Genomic DNA, 12,671 nt, shown 5'->3' with positions numbered 1-12,671 from the left:
CTCTCTCTCCCTTCGTCTCTCCTCCCGTCTGGGGGCTCTCTGCTGGATCTCTTGCTCCCTCCGTCTCTCCCCTCTCCCGGGTCTCTCTACCAGATCTCTCTCTCTCCCCCTATCTCTCCTCCCGTCTGGGCTCTCTCTGCTGGATCTCTTGCTCCCTCCGTCTCTCCCCTCTCCCGGGTCTCTCTACTAGATCTCTCTCTCTCCCCCTATCTCTCCTCCCGTCTGGGGTCTCTCTGCTGGATCTCTTTCTCCCTCCGTCTCTCCCCTCTCCCGGGTCTCTCTACTAGATCTCTCTCTCTCCCCCTATCTCTCCTCCCGTCTGGGCTCTCTCTGCTGGATCTCTTTCTCCCTCTATCTCTCCCCTCTCCCGGGACTCTCCGTTGGATCTCTTTCTCCCCCTATCTCTCCCCCGTCCGGGGTCTGTCTCCTGAATCTCTTTCTCCCTCTATCTCTCCCGGGTCTCCTGGATCTCTTTCCCTCTCAATCTCCCTCTGTCCGGGATCTCTCTGCTGGATCTCTTTCCCCCTCTATCTCTCCCACTGTCCGACGTCTCTCTGCTGGATCTCTTTTTCCCCTCTATCTCTCCCCTGTCCGGGGTTTCTCTCCCGAATCTCTTTCTCCCCCTATCTCTCCCCTCTCCCAGATCTCTCTGCTGGGTCTCTTTCTCTCCCCTCTCCCAGATCTCTCTCCCGAATCTCTTTCTCCCCCTATCTCTCCCCCTGTCCGGGCTCTCTCTGCTGGATCTCCTTTTCCCTCTATCTCTCCCCTCTCGCAGGTCTCTCTCCTGGATCTCTTTCTCCCCCTGTCTCTCCTGCTGGATCTCCTCCCCCTCTATCTCCCCCCGTCCGGCGTCTCTCCGCTGGATCTCTTCCTCCCCCCCCCCCCCGTCTCTCCCCTCTCCCAGGTCTCTCTGCTGCTGGATCTCCTTCTCCCCTCTGTCTCTCCACCCCCCTCCGTCCCTCCCCTGAGATCTCTCGTCGGATCTCCGGGTGTCTCCCCGTTCGGGGTCTCTCCGGCCGTCTGTCCCTCGCCGAGGCTCCGTCTCTCTGGGCTACTGCGCGACCGGGCTCCTGGAGGAGCTTCGAGGCTGCTTCCAGCCGCTCAGAATGTCATCCCAACTCCGGGCCGCATCGCCAGCATTTTTGGTGAATGCACGCTGAGATCCATCTGTGTTTGTTTAGCGTCAGTTTACACAGAAGCCCTGTTAGTGAGATCAGTCAGCAGGCCGCCTGTTAAAGGAGACTTGCCTCCCACAGCCAAAAAGACCTTCCAGGCTCCAGCCGCACAGATGAGCTTCTTTAAAGAAACAGGAAGCATTTTTCAAAACAGCTCCACTGCCAAACTCCTTTGTTCACCCTCTCTCTAGCTCGCTCTCTGGCTCCCTGGCTCTCCCTTTCCCTCTCTCTCCTTCATCAGGCAGAGCTGTGATTTGGATTCGATTTGCACCGGTCCCCCCCAAGAAAGCCAAGATCTCTCGGACTTATCCATCGAGCATTCCCCGTTTCCCTGAAGGTCCAGGGTGAAAATAGCCATTGGTTTTGGCAGACCAGGACACCCCCGCCCCACCCCCCCCGCCACCACCTCGGGGGTTGAGGAAATGATAGAGAAATCCGGGCAAGAAGAGGTTTCGCTCTCAAGGAGCCCGATAGATGCAGAAACCAGGAATCCTGACTCCAGCACTGTCTCCTCCTCTCCTTAGTCACCCCACACTGAGACGTACACGCCCGCACACACACAGACGCATCTTCGGAGTACTGGAGGGGTCGCAGAAAGTCGACACTCTTTCACACTTTCTTTTTCATCTTTCCAGCGAGACCCTATTTTTTGGCTCTCAGGCAGAGAATAATGAAAAGAACCGGAGTTCTTGTGCCCTGCCCATGGCTCTCAGACTCCACTCAGCAGGAATGCCTGTGATTGGTCTGGCTCCATCTCCTTTCCCGTCCTCATCTCATCCCCACCTCCAGAGCTTCAACTTCTGAGTCTTCCCTCGCCCTTCCCTTTCCTATCCTTCCCTCTCAACCAGAGATTTTCCAACTGAAAGTTCGCCGGTAACTGCGGCATTGGAAGGCGCTGGCCACAGCTGCCTATATTTGGTTTCCCAAGTTAACTCCTTGAGCTGCCCCCTCCTCCACCCCCTCTCCCCAAAATACCCCACTGAGTCACCTTACTGCCCGGGTAGCAGAATTCTGTGACGGCTTTTGGCTGAGTTCCTAATATCTTTTTTTTTATTGTGTTAGTGGCTGTAAATCTGTCGCCACTCTGAGCTCGTCTCTAGACTCCAAGCTTGCTGTGGGTAGGGGAATAGGTCTACCGACCCTGTTGCATCGTACTCTCCCGAGCTCTTAGTTAAGTGCTCTGCGCACAGAAAGTGCTCAATAAATGCCATTGATTGATTGATTGATAACTGGCTTATCTCTTCTCTCCATCTTTCTTACCTTCCTGCTACATTACCTGCACTTGAGTCCTTATCCCCAAAGCATTCATTCATTCATTCAATTGTATTTATTGAGCACTTATTGTGTACAGAGCACTGTACTAGGCACTTGGAAAGTACTATTCATCAACAGATAGAGACAATCCCTACCCAACAATGGGCTCACAGTTTAGAAGGGGGAACAATAAACATTCACTACGCAACCCCCAACCCCAGCACCACAGAATTTATGTACATAACCTTACACTGGCTTGCTTTCCCCTATCTGCAATTTATTTTACTATTTGTCACTCCATTTAGACTGCAAGCTCCTTAAGGGCAGAGAATGAGTATCTATAGTCTCCCAAGATCACAGTGCAGAGCTGTGCACAAAGTAAATGCTCAATAAATACTTTTAATGCTAATGTTGATGATGATGATGATGCTATTGTAAATGTAGCGTGTTAGTAATGGAGGATGAGGTCAGAGGGGAAAGAAGATGCAAGGATAATAATAATAATAATAATGGCATTTGTTAAGCACTTACTATGTGCCAAGCACTGTTTTACGCACTGGGGTAAATACAAGATTATCGGGTTGGACAGAGTCCCTGTCCCACATAGTGCTCACAGTCTTAATCCCCGTTTTACAGATGAGGGAACTGAGGCACAGAGAAGTGAAGTGACTTGCCCAAGGACACACAGCAGACAAGTGGTGGAGTTGGGAGGGCACAGCTAACCCCCCAATTTCACCTAGCCAGAAGTTTCAATTTCTTCCCGCACCAAACAGATAACAGCGGCTTCTACAAATTAGCAACACATTCTGATGGAGTTCTGCTAAGCCGAATGTCCATCCCTTTAAAATGAACCCTGCCTCTCGCTGGGAGGTGCGGGTGCCGGGCTAGGCTTGGGGGGTGAGGGGCACCAGGGCACACCTGGCTGTTTTGGTGACCTCTCGGAGCCCTTCCAACATTGCTATTGCGTGGCCTAGGGGACAGTCAGAAGGACCTGGGTTCTAATCCCAGCTCCACTGCTTGTTTGTTGTGTGACCTTGGGCTAGCCGTTTCACTTCTCTGTGCCCCAGTTACCTCATCTGCAAAATGAGGATTGAGACTGTGAACCCCGCATGGGACAGGAACCGTATCCAGCTTGATTTGCTTATAACCAACCCAGTGCTTAATACAGTACACAGTACTGGCACACAGTAAGCACATAACAAATACCATCATCATTATTATTATTATTGTTGCACTAAGGCAAGAGAATCAAGCTCGTCAAGTGGAAGCCCAGGACCTTATGTATCTTTTGGGCCCTTCATAGGGTCAGCAGTGGCCTGGGATGGGGAAGAGGAGGGGAATTTACAAGCTGCCATTTTTTTGTCCTTAGATCCGAGAATGGGGAGGAATCTGGATTAGAAGACCCTACTTAGAGAAGTTTGGAGAGCCTGAATTAGAAGACCTGCTTTGAGAAGGTTGGAGAGCCTGAATTAGAAGACCTGTTTATTAATAATGATAATAATGGTGTTTGTTAAGCACTTACTCTGTGCCAGGCACTGTACTTAGCATTGGTGTGGATACCAGCAAATCAGGTTGGACACAGTCTCTGTCCCATGCGGGGCTCACAGTCTCAATCCCCATTTTACAGATGTGGAAACTGAGGCACAGAGAAGGGAAGTAACTTACCCAAGGTCACGCAACAGACCCGTGGCAGAGCTGGACCTTCTGACTGCCAGGCCCTTGCTCTATCCACTACTCCACCCTGCTTCTCTACTGCACCATGCTTAGAGAAGTTTGGAGAGCCTGAATTAGGAGACCTGCTTAGAGAAAGTTGGAGAGGAGGCTGGATTAGAAGACCTACTTAGAGTCTTTACTATATTATGTCCCCCTGTTATTATCATTATAGGGTAGCCTCCTTATTATCTCCACCTGGGCTTGGTCTGTCTTCATGAACTCCTGTGTTCTTCTGTCCCTGGATCTTTCTGGTTTCGGATGCTGCTGTGTCTTGAAATTAAATACTGAAGGAAGGAGGGAAGAGAGAAGTTGAGCAGTGTCCTCTGGTGGAGCAACATTGTCCTGCGTTTCACGGCCACCCCTCAACCTTGTTGCAGTCGTGGGGAGGGCATCAAAACCCTGGTGTAAACGGTTCTCCGTAAAATCAGAATGGGGAGGGACTTGATCTAGTCCATCATGCCTGCTCTGGGGAGAAATTGCCCATCCTGCCCCTCCCACACTCATTCCGACCATTCATTCATTCAATCCTATTTATTGAGCGCCTACTGTGCGCAGAGCACTGAATTAAGCGCTTGGAAAGCACAACTGGGCAACAGATAGAGACAATCCCTACCCGACGACGGGGAGATCGGGGAGACAGACAACAAAGCAAAACAAGTAGAGAGGCAGCAATAGCATCGAAGTAGATAAATAGAATTATAGATATATATACACATCATTAATAAAATAAATAGAATAACAAATATGTACAAATCAAACCTCCTTCTACTCCCTAGAAATCGCCGGAAAAGGAGATTTGCCTCTCGATATCACATTCCAGCTCCGTGGCTCAATTCTCACTCCAAGTAATAATTGAGGAGTGTGGCCCAGTGGAAAGAGCACAGGACTCGGTTCTCATCCTGGCTTTGCCACAGATCCGTTGTGTGACCTTGGCTAAGTCACGTGAAACAGGAGCTGTGTCCGACCTCATTAACTTATATCTACCCCAATGCTTAGAACAGCGCTTGACATATGGTAAGCACTTAACCAATACCATCATAAAAATAACTTCAATTTTCTGTGCCTCAGATTCCCCATCTGTAAAATGGGGATTCAGTGCTTATTCTCCTTCCTAATTATCCTGCGAGCCACTAATGTTACTCTCAAGTCCTTATTATGTGCCAAGCACTGTAGTAAATACAAAATCAAATTGGGTCCAATCGGTCAGTAAGTCAATCATATAATAATGTTGGTATTTGTTAAGCGCTTACTATGTGCAGAGCACTGTTCTAAGCGCTGGGGTAGACACAGGGGAATCAGGTTGTCCCACGTGGGGCTCACAGTCTTCATCCCCATTTTACAGATGAGGTAACTGAGGCACAGAGCAGTTAAGTGACTTGCCCACAGTCACACAGCTGACAAGTGGCAGAGCTGGGATTTACTGAGGGTATTTTTTAAGCACTTACTGTACTAACCTCCGGGGTGGATACAAGCAAATTGGGTTGGACGCAGTCTCTGTCCCATGTGGGGCTCACAGTCTCAATCTCCATTTTATAGATGAGGTAACTGAGGCCCAGAGCAGTGAAGTGACTTGCCCAAGGTCACACAGCAAACAAATGGTGGGGTTGGAATTAGAACCCGTGACCCCCTTCCACCCAGGCCCGTGCTCTATTCACTACACTATACTGCTTGCAGAGCACTGTACTAAGTGCCTGGGAGAGTACAATATAACAGTATAGCAGACACACATGGGGCTCACAGTCTAAACTTCCTCCCAAACCAAAAATTAGATTCTTCCAACACTAGATTCTGAGTATTGAATCAAATACCAGGTATCCTCCTTCTTTCAGCATTAAAAAAAGTACTGTTCATTGGAATAAGGGAGTGGGATAGAGACTGTTAAATGGTCATAGAAAAATTCCTGCTGGAGAGAGTGTGAGTTTGGATCCAACAGGATGAGACAAAGAAAGGTGGATGGGAAATTCAGCAGGACTTTAGAAAAGAGCCATTCAGTTCATAGGCATGGACTTTGGATTGATTCGTTCATTCAATCAAATTTATTATGCGCTTACTGTGTGCAGAGCACTGTACTAAACACTTGGAAAGTACAGTTCAACAACAAATAGAGACAATCCCTGCCCACAACGGGCTCACAGTCTACTTGTTTTGATGTCTGTCTCCCCCCTTCTAAACAGCCATCAATGGCATCAGTATAAATAAAATTACAGATATATACACAACATTAATAAAATTAACAGAATTATAAATACGTTCATATATACACACAAGTACTGTGGGGCAGGGAGGGGGGTAGAGCAGAGGGAGGGAATTGGGGCAAGGGAGAGGGTCTGGGGAGCAGAGGAAAAGGAGGGTTTAGTCTGGGAAGGCCTCCTGGAGGAGTTGAGCTTTCAGTAGGGCTTCGAAGGGGGGAAGTGTGCTAGTTTGCTGGATTTGAAGAGGGAGGGCATTCCAGGACGTGAACCGGGGGTCGACGGCGGGACAGGCGAGAACGAGGTCCTGTGAAGAGATTAGTGGCAGAGGAGTGGAGTGTGCGGTCTGGGCTGTAGAAGGAGAGAAGGGAGGTGAGGTAAGAGGGGGCCAGGGGATGGAGAGCTTTGAAGCCAAGAGTGAGGAGTTTTTGCTTAATACAGAAGTTGATAGGCAACCACTGGGGATTCTTGAGGAGGGGGGGTGACATGCCCAGATCGTTTCTGTAGAAAGATAATCTGGGCAGCAGAGTGAAATATAGACCGAAGTGGGGCGAGACAGGAGGTTGGCATTAGAGGAGCAAAGTGTGAAGGCTGGATGGCAGGGTCACATTTAGGTTCTGGTGGGCTCAGCCTGAAGAATGCCCACCCCTATCCAAAGGCCCTGCCTCTAGCCTCAAGCACGCCCTCCCTACTGAGCGCAGGCCTGAGAGTCCGAAGGTCATGGGTTCTAATCCCAGCTCCTATACACTCGTCTGTTGTGTGACCTTGAGCGATTCACTTATCTCCTTCAAGAGGCCTTTCCTGACTAAGCCCTCTTTTCCTCTTCCCCCACTCCATTCTGTATCACCTCAACTCGCTGTCTTTATTCATCCCCCCTCCCAGCCCCACAGCACTAATGTCCATATCTGTAATTTATGTATTTATATTAATGCCTGTCTCCCCTTCTAGACTGTAAGCTCGTTGTGGGCAGGGAATGTGTCTGTTTACGGTTACATTTTACTCCCCCAAGTGCTTAGTACAGTGCTCTGAACGCAGAAACCGCTCGATAAATACCACTGAATGGTTGAATTCTCCGTGCCCCAGTTACCTAAACCATACAATGGGGATTGAGACTATTCTTCGTGGGGCTCACAGAGACTGTGTCCAACCTGCTCTGCTTGTATTCCCCCCCAACTCTCATCATAGTGCCTGGCACATTGTAAATGTGCAACTTATATGATTATTATTACAGGCAGAACTACAGGGCGGCCGAGTGATCGGAGCGGGGAGGGAAATTCAGCACCAAAGGGCTGTCCGCTAGGCAGACCCGGTGCCCCGGAAGATGCCCGTGGTGTCCTGTTGATGGCGGACTCTGGACAACTGCCCATTTTCCCAGTGTTCATAGCATCCAAGGGGGAAGGGCGATGGAATGTTTCATGACCCTGCTGAGGAGTCACTACACGCAAATAGCAACTGCAGAATGAAACCCCTTATTAGACTCCCGAAGCTGCTGTCGCTGGGTTCGAATCGAAACGTTGGCAGTGACTGTGAAAGATGAATACAACGCAACCACCTGTGGAAAGATAGCCATCTGACAGGAAAAGATAACACTGAAGAGCAATGGAAGACTTGAGGTCTCCCAGTTTTGTCCTTCAAAAGTGTCCAAGAGCACACTTCAACCCACCTATGAGAAATGATTCTCCTGCGTTTGTTAGATGAAAAACACTTCTGCTTTTTCCTTTGACGTGAGGAACTTTATTTTAAGTCTCCAAACCACTGCTAAGGAGCAGAAACAGAGTCCTGCACTGAACTGGCCCCCTGAGGTTGTGAATGAAGAATCCATCTCGATGCTTCATTCTTTAACGTTTAATCATGCGATCACCCATCATGACATTGTTCCTTGCAGCCTAACAATGCTTCCATTATAGACTCAGATCTGTGAGACACTGTAACAGCTATACATATGTGTGATACTGTGATACCCAGATTACAGGAGTAGGAAATGAATGTGATAACTGCATTTTTTTTGAGGAGAAAAACAAGTGGAAATTCCTTGAGGGACACATTCCTTGACTATGAAGTCTTTCAAAAAAAAATATTTTTGTCCATTTCCCCCTGTCCAGGCTCTATTGAAAAACTGTTTTTTCTAAAAAACGCTTTTCTAAAATCTGCAATTTGTTAGTGGGGAGAGCAGGGCATTCATTCATTTATTCCATTGCATTTACTGAGCACTTACTTTGTGCGAAGCACTGAACTAAGTGCTTGGGAGAGTACAACGAACAGACACATTCTTGCCCACAGTGAGCTCACAGTCTAGAGGGGGAGACACACATTAATATAGATAAATAAATAGATAAATAAATTACAGATAGATGTTTATATATACATATGCGCTTTGGGGACGGGAGGGGATACAAAGCACATTTATCAGAATAATGATAATAATAATAATTATGGTATTTGTTAAGCACTGACTATGTGTCCGGCACTGTAATAATAATAATGATGATGATGGCATTTGTTAAGCACTTACTATGTGCGAAGCACTGTTCTAAGTGCTGGGGGGATACAAGGTGATTAGGTTGTCCCACGTGGGGCTCACAGTCTTAATCCCCATTTTACAGAGCAGTGAAGTGACTTGCCCAAGGTCACACAGCAAACAAGTGGCAGAGCCGGGATTAGAACGACTCTCTGACTTCCAGGCCCTTGCTTTATCCACTATGCCATGCTGCTTCACAACAGAATCGTACGTGGGGATGCTGGGGATTGAACATGGGGTCTTAAACATGCGAAGCATCCTCTCTACCACTGAGCTACACGGAAGAGGCCTCGGCTTCTACGAGACAGTAATGTGGCCCGTAGACCACATAGGACATAAAGGGAAAATGTCTTAAGACAGAGAGGTTTTGGTGATCTCTCCCTGAGTTTTAGGGTTTCAATGTCTTTTAAACGTGATCAAGAACAAAATGGTTGTTTTTCATTTTTACTTCATCTTTCCTTATGGGTCTGTTGCCAGTCAATCAGTCAACCGTATTCATCGAGCACTTACTGTGTGTAGAGCACTGTATTAATTGCTTGGGAGAGTACACTGTAACAGAGTTGGTAAAGACATTCCCTGCCCACGATGAGTTCACAATCTAGGCGGGGAGACAGATGTTAATATTTAAACAAATTCTTATATTGATTACAGTGGACCCGTTGTTGGGTAGGGACTGTCTCTATTTGTTGCTGAATTGTACTTTCCAAGCACTTAGTACAGTGCTCTGAACACAGTAAGAGTTCCACAAATAAGATAAATAAATAAATTACAGGGGTGTACATATGTCCTGTAAGACTGAGAGAGAGGCGAGTAAAGGGAGCAAATCAGGGTGATGCAGAAGAGATTGGGAAAGAGGAAATGAGGGCTTCAGTCAGGGAAGCCCTCTCGGTGGAGATGTGCCTTCAGTAAGGCTTTGAAGGTTGCTATAAAGTCACCTGCACCTCCTCCCCGACTTTACTCTTAGATTATTCTCCAGAGCAGTCTCAACTTTTATTTATTTTTTAAGCCTTGTTTTTTAAGACATGTCTATAGTCAAACAGTCAGGCAGTCAGTCATATTTATTGAGCACTTACTGTGTGCAGAGCACTGTATTAAGCACTTGGGAGAGTACGAAATAACAACATAAGAGGTATAGTCCTTGCCCACGATGAGTTTAGCTCATCTGGGCACTTCTTTCCTAGAACTTCATACAGGGCTTTGCACAGAGTAAATGCTTAATCAATATGAGTAACGCTGAGGATTCAGGACTTGCCCTATGGTGACATCTCCTCCAAGAGGCCTTCCCCGACAAAGCCTTCTTTTCCACAGCTTGCTCTCCCTTCGGCATTCATTCATTCAGTTGTATTTATTGAGCACTTACTGTGTGCAGAGCACTGGTCTGAGCACTTGGAAAGTACAATTCAGCAACAGAGACAATCCCTACCCAACAACGGGCTCACATCATCTACGTACTTGGATCTGTGGCCTTTGGACATTTGCTATTCACCCCATCCCCGGTCCCTCAGTAAGTATGCACTTATCTTTAAATTATATATTATAAATGACTTGTTTATATTAATGTCTGTCTCCCCCTCTACAATGTAAGCTTGCTGTGGGCAGGGAATGCATCTTCTAATTCTGTTGTAATGTGGTCTCCCAAGCGCTTAATATGCTGCTCTGCACAGAGTAAGCGCTCAGTAAATACCATTGGTTGATTGATTGATTGGGTGTATATCGGCTGGGGAACCAGAATAATCAAGTCTTCACTATGAAGGGAGTGCCACAGTCATTTTCAGTAAGGGTGGAGTAATAATTATTGTGGTATTTATTCATGTGCCGAGCAGATCTGACGCCGTCCCCCTCCCGCGTGGGGCTTACAGACTAGGAAGGAGGGAGAATAGGTATCGAATCCCCATTTTACAGATGAGAAAACTGAGGCCCAGAGAAGTGAAGTGACTTGCCCAAGGTCACCCAGCTGGTAGGTGGCCGAGCCGACATTAGTACTCAGCTCCCTGGACTCCCAAGCCCGTGGCTTCTCTTCCCAGTTTAGGGGGGTCAGAGCCCAGAACTAGAGGGAGAATTCCAGTCATGCCTTTCCTCTTACTCCGTGGGCACCTTTCAAGGTGAACCAGGCCCCTCTGATAGCCGTCCAAGATGCCACGGTCTTTGCGAAATCGTAGAGGATCACCCTGGCTCCAACTTGCCAAAATACTTTCCCTCTTCAGTCAAGGGGTCCTTCACATCCCGGGCGGCAGCCGGGATTATTTTGGGACACGAGCTGGGGCCCGGTTTGTAAATACTTGCGCCGTCTGCCAACCTGTTGCTTCAAGCTGCTTTTTTGGCTGGGTTTTCCTAAAACAGGCTGATCCCAGCTCCAGCAGCCCTGCAGGAACAGTGTGGCCTAGTGGGAAGAGCCCCGGCCTAGGAGACAGAGGATCTAGGTTCTAATCCCAGCTCTGCCTCTTGTCTGCTGTGTTACCTTGGGCAAGCCACTTAAGTTCTCTGGGCCTCAGTTTCCTCATTTGTAATATGGGGATTAAATACGACTCCCTCTTAGACAGAGAGCCCCCTTATGGGACAGAGATTGAGCCCAATCTGTATCTACCCTAATGTTTGGTTCGGTGCCTGGCACATAGTAAGTGTTTAGCAATTATCATAAAGGAAGAACAAAAAGAACAGGAATGAAGCATGGCCTGTAATGTCCCCTGAGTCCAGAGGCAGTGGGTGGAGGAAGGGGCTCACTGACTCTAGACTGGATAATAATAATAATTATTTGTGTTATTTGTTAAGCATGTACCATGTGCCATGTGCTTACTATATACTTTACTAAGCTCTGGGATAGATACCAAGGTAATTGGGTTGGACACAGTCCCTGTCCCTCATCAACTCACGGTCTTAAACCCCATCTTCCAGATGAGGTAACTGAGGCACATACAAGAGACGTGACCTGCCCAAGGTCACTCAGCAGACAGGTGGCAGAGTCAGGATTAGAACCCAGGTTCTTCTGACTTCCGGGCCATGCTCTATCATCTAAGCCATGCTGCTTCTCATGATGATTAGACTGTAAGCCCCTCAAAGGGCAGGGACTGTCTCTGTCTGCTACCAATTTGTACATTCCAAGCACTTAGTACAGTGCTCTGCACATAGTAAGCACTCAATAAATACTATTGAATGAATTATATGCCACAATGTGTCTTGTTAAATGCCCCAAGCAATGGATCCATGATGGGCCCCAGCTGTATTTGGGAGCACTGACTATAGTGACAGGAAGTAAGAATTTGGGAGCATGGGCCAGGAGAGAGGCGAGCCATCGATTTTGACATTAATTATTCATTTAATCAATCAGTGAAACGAGGAGGAGACAAAGCTGGCTTTCCAGTGGTGTCATCCTGGGACTTTCCTTTTGACCTGATCAATCAAGCATTAATCAATCAATTGTATTTACTGAGTGTTTATTATGTAAGGGAACTGTATTAAGCACTGAGGAGAGGACAATACAACAGGGTTGGTAGACTTGTTCCCTACCCCATTGTTCTCTGCCTCGCTCACCTTCTAGAGGGGCCCACATCCTTTTCTGATACTTGGGAAATCTGACTTAGAGGTAGCAGTGCTTCTGCTCCGAGGTTGTATGGCATGGACCTGGGTTCTAATCCCGGCTCTGCCAATTGCTTGCTGTGTGATCTTGGGCAAGTCACTTCCCTTCTCTGTACCTCAGTTTCCTCAACTGTAAAGTGGAGATTAAATACCTATTCTTCTCCTAATTGCACTGGAGCCCCATGTGGGACTATTTAACCTAACTAACTTGTATTCATTCATGTATTTAATTGCATTTATTGAGCACTT

General features: G+C 47.6%; 1 long non-coding RNA gene across 1 annotated transcript; it reads left to right on the top strand.

Moving 5' to 3' along the window:
* The first annotated feature begins 913 nt into the window (after positions 1-913).
* LOC114805473 lies at positions 914-8,317 on the top strand. Its single transcript, XR_003753449.2, has 3 exons — positions 914-1,145; positions 3,799-3,883; positions 7,563-8,317. It is a non-coding gene; the product is annotated as an uncharacterized LOC114805473 (long non-coding RNA).
* Positions 8,318-12,671: the final 4,354 nt, after the last annotated feature.

This window comes from Ornithorhynchus anatinus, chromosome 18, assembly GCF_004115215.2.
Source record: "Ornithorhynchus anatinus isolate Pmale09 chromosome 18, mOrnAna1.pri.v4, whole genome shotgun sequence".
Lineage (NCBI taxonomy): Eukaryota > Metazoa > Chordata > Mammalia > Monotremata > Ornithorhynchidae > Ornithorhynchus > Ornithorhynchus anatinus.
The sequence above is the reverse complement of the archived record's forward strand: the minus strand, read 5'-3'. Positions and strand labels throughout refer to the sequence as shown.